Source organism: Asparagus officinalis, chromosome 1 (genome assembly GCF_001876935.1).
Source record: "Asparagus officinalis chromosome 1, Aspof.V1, whole genome shotgun sequence".
NCBI lineage: Eukaryota > Viridiplantae > Streptophyta > Magnoliopsida > Asparagales > Asparagaceae > Asparagus > Asparagus officinalis.
In genome coordinates this window covers 101598329-101602802 of record NC_033794.1, presented here as the reverse complement: position 1 = coordinate 101602802, position 4474 = coordinate 101598329, and the positions used below count along the sequence as shown (strand labels likewise).

The 4474-nt window shown below is 36.0% G+C and overlaps 1 pseudogene; it reads left to right on the top strand.

Annotated features, from left to right (window-relative positions):
• On the top strand, positions 1025-1898 carry LOC109828811 (annotated as a pseudogene).

Below are 4474 nucleotides of genomic sequence, written 5' to 3'. Positions count from 1 at the left end.
TTAACCTTAAATTCATTAATCTGAGGATTAAAATTGTTATAGTGCATAATCAACATATATTCGAATATTTCAGATACAACGTATAGATCAAGTTTAATGGAGCGGATCGCAAAAAAAAAAATTAGGAAATAATGTGATTTTAGGCCGCGTCCTTAGGTGGGAGCCTAGGGTGTCACATTAGATTCACTTTTCCCTATATATGCATCCTTATTAATACGAAGACGGATATTTTCTTAGATATGGTTATTTTGCATCCTTATATCATACATTTTGCAAATTATTCTTCTTACTAAGATGGGTAAATTTGAAGTCCCCCTTAAATTTGGACATTTACTAGATAATCTCCCTTAACTTTTAACATGTCACAACTCCCTTAATTTTTGGGGTTCGTAGAAGATCCCTTTCAACATTTAAAAAAAATCTATTAAAAATGTAAACAGCAAGTCTCACTTGCAAAAACAATCCCTTGTGTGATTTTACTCACTTACGTGCAAATTATGGTTTACATGGATAGGTTTTTTTTTAAATATTGAAAGTTGAATGGAATGTTCTTAGAACCCCAAAAATTAAGAATGTTGAATGAATTTACCTTTTAGGATTATAAACTTTAGAATTGATTCTCAACACTTTATTCTCAGTGTACAATTCCCGCAACACCGATTCTTTTCATAGGAAGACCAAAAACAAGCCAACTAACTATTGAAGGGAAAGACACCGTGTTTCACAGCTTATCAAACTTATCCAACCTAAACTTTATATAGGGTTAACTTAATTGCATCTAGAAGCCCCATATATTATGGAGAAAGTATCTACTAGATTTGGATCCATAAAATTAAATGTGCATTAAAAAGAATGTCAACTAATAAATTATCAGACTTTAAGATTCGTGCATGGATCTAATGTTTAATATCGAAAAAGGCTACGCGCCACAAACTGAAATTGAAAATATAAAAGAGCAGGGACTTGTCCGCATATTCCCCCTCATCCCCGCCCTATAAATGCCAACCCCCCCGTTGTTCTCACCCTCATCTCAATCCCCAAAACCCTAAAACTGAAAAAAGGGGAGAAAAAAACCCCCCAAAAAATGTCGACCCAATCCATGATCGAATCTAACCGAGAGGGCGCCGAGATCTCGACATCTGCAAGCCAGAATCCACCGAGCTCCTCCGCCAGCTCCACCTCCCGAGGCGCCTCCTCCCCTCTCGCGACCTCGAAGAGGTCGGCTACAACCGCACCTCGGGCTGGCTCCGCCAGAAGAAACCCACGACCCACAACTTCAAGAAGATCGGCAAGCTCACCTCCTACGCCGGCGAGGTCACCGCCTTCGTCGAGCCCCGAAGGATGAAGAAGCTGACGGGTGTCAAGAGCAAGGAGATCTTGATCTGGATTACTCTGTCGGAGTTCTATATTGATGAGAGTGATTTGGGGAGGATCACGTTCAAGACGCCGGCGGGGCTTTCGAGGTCGTTTCCTGTGTCGGCGTTTGAGGAGGAGGGGGAGGCGGAGGCGGAGCGCGAGGGGAAGTGAGGTGGTGTAGTTGTGAGGTGCTGTCAGGGGTAAAACTGTCTTTTCCCTGCCAACCAAGTTATGATGTGATGTGATGGATGCTTTTATGGCTTAATAATATATACATATGTTCCGATACTTTTAATAATTCTGGCCGATATTTTAGTTATCTGTTGCTGAAGTCTTTAGTTATTTGAAATTGGGCAAGTAATAGTTGCTGCTGCTTTCGTTCAGTCGGGGTTTAATTGTTGCAATTTAATTTTCAGTTTTAATCGAAGATCGGTGGGTTTTCTTTTAATGGGAGAGCGCTACTGTATGCAATCAGAGCAAATAATATACATGTGTGTCAAATCAATTCCGCGTTGTATGAATAAACAATGGAAATATGGGCACTGCTTTTTGTGGGAGTTCCTTATCTGTATCTGGTAATTTTAAATTTTTAGTGCTTAGGATAATTTTAATTACGTGAAATATGTTTTTATAAGTGTGCTTAGGATAAGTTTAATTACGTGAAACATTGTGGAAAGTTCTTACACGGCTCAGGTTATGTCGGGATAGGATCTTTATTTCAAAAGAGAGGTAGACTATTTAAAAAGGAAAAATAAGTAAACAATTAGCTTACAGATTAAGCAAGCTCTCAAAATAATAATAATAAATAATAACAACCACCATCCAGTCTTCGAGCGGGTTATAACGCAGCTTTACGTGCTTCAGCTTTGAGACTAAAAAAAACATTGACATGATTAATTTAAATGGATGTTCCTCTGATAATAGCAAGTCGGGCTGAAAATATTGACCACAGAAATCAATTGAGTAGCAGTATCCTACAAGATGTGCTCCCTCTTTAAACCAAAAAAAAAATAAAAAAAAAAATAAAAAAAAATCAGATCAATTAGTGAAAGGGGTTTTTTGCACGTATATACCGCTCGAACCTTCTATATTTACAGAATTACCTTTCCAAATCTTAGTATTTGCAAAACTATCACCCATTTATCTCACGTTGAGTTTTCCTACCGCTCACTTGACTGTTTTAGTTTTTAAATGTGAAATGTGGTAAGTGTATTGGAAATTATTGAAATCCTTTTAGAAATCAACATTATTAAGTTGGAAGGGTATAAAAACCAAAAATAAAAAAATTTGAGGGGTACCAACTACCAAAATTTAGAGGTAAATTTGCAAATATGAAATATTTGAGGGTATTATGTGAAATCCAATTTGTAAAAGAAAAACTATTAAAGGTAAATTTAAAGCTGGATGGCTACCACGGACTTGTAGGTATTGTCATAAAACTATGATCATATTGTTTTCCGATATGTGATGCTCCTGCTGAGAATCGAAAGCTTGTAAAAAGTGTTAACGATTTGGGGCTGTTTGGTTGTATGTTTTTACCATGTAAAAGGATGTAAAGTGTAAAAAAATGGGTCCCAATGTCAGCTTTTATCACTTTCAATTATTTGTTTGTAGTTGTGAAAATAGTGTAAAGTGATTTCATATGCTGATGTGGCTTGTAAAGTGATTTCATGAAAAAAAGACATGATTTTAGGAGAAAGCTAACATTGAAGTTAGAAAAAAATAATAAAAAATAATTCCAACCAATATGATCATTTGAGTAGGGACCACTTTTTACACTTTCCAAACAAACAATTACAGTTTCATTTTGCAAACCAAACAAGTGTTTTATGATTCCAATGATTCTAATGGAATCAAAAACAAACAAAGAAAAGTATAAAAGTGAAATTGATGAGGTTGACCACAACTTCCCAAGTTGTATCATAAATACACAACTTTACCAACAACAACCAAACAGCGCCTTTATGGTTTTGTGATTCTTACGCTCAACGCTAGCTTAATTAATATGTGACAAATATCACCATCAGTGTTCTCCTCATTGATGAGCATCCTTCTTACATTACGGGCATTGGCCCAGCTGGCTTCCGACTGCCAACTGTCTCTCAAACCGCAAATGAATGCTTTTTAATTGTTGAATGGCCGCGACAAGCAACCAACAACAACCGCAACCTCCTTAGATCTTAATTCAAAGAAGTGCCAAATAATTATATATATATATATATATATATATATATACTATATATATATATATATTATATATATATATATATATATATATATATAGATATATATATGATATATATATATATCATATATATATATATATATATATGTATGTTTGGAAAAAGTGATTCTAAGGTGACCACTTAGATTCACCTAAAGGACGCGGGCCTGAAATCACTATGTATTCCCGTATTTTTTTTCGCCCCGCCGCGATCCGCTCCGTTGAAACTTGGATCTACACACGTTCTTAAACCAAACACAGAGCCAATTTTGGGGTGAACCGCGTCGTGTTTTTGACGCGCTTTTTGGGGCATGCAAAAAGTTTCTATTCATAATCGAGACCGTTAAAATTACGGGCGAGTGGATGCCAGGTCAAAACACGACGGCTTCACCCAAATTGGTGTGTTTAGGTTTAAGAACGTGTAGATCAATTCAAGCGGAGCGGATCGGAAAAAGATTAGGGAATGATGTGATTTTGGGCCGCGTCCTTAGGTGGGAATGCTAAGGTGTCACCTAGAAATCTACTTCTCTCTCCTCTCTCTCTGCTCTCTTCTCTGCTCTATATTAGTATATATTATATATATATATATATTATATATATTATATATATATATATATATATGATATATATATATATATTATATATATATATATATATATATACTATCATGTAAGACCATCTCCAACAGCTTCTCCATCTTCTTGAAATACTCAATTTTGGGGAATATAGAGCTTTTTTTTGGTCCAACAGATTCCCCATCTCATTCCCCAAAATAGGGAAGGATGAGAAAAAATAGGGAGCATTCCCCAAATCTGCAGCATTCTCCAAATTTTTGGGGAGAGCTTTATTATTGTAATAAATACGATTTTTCAAAATGGGGAAGCTGTTGGAGTT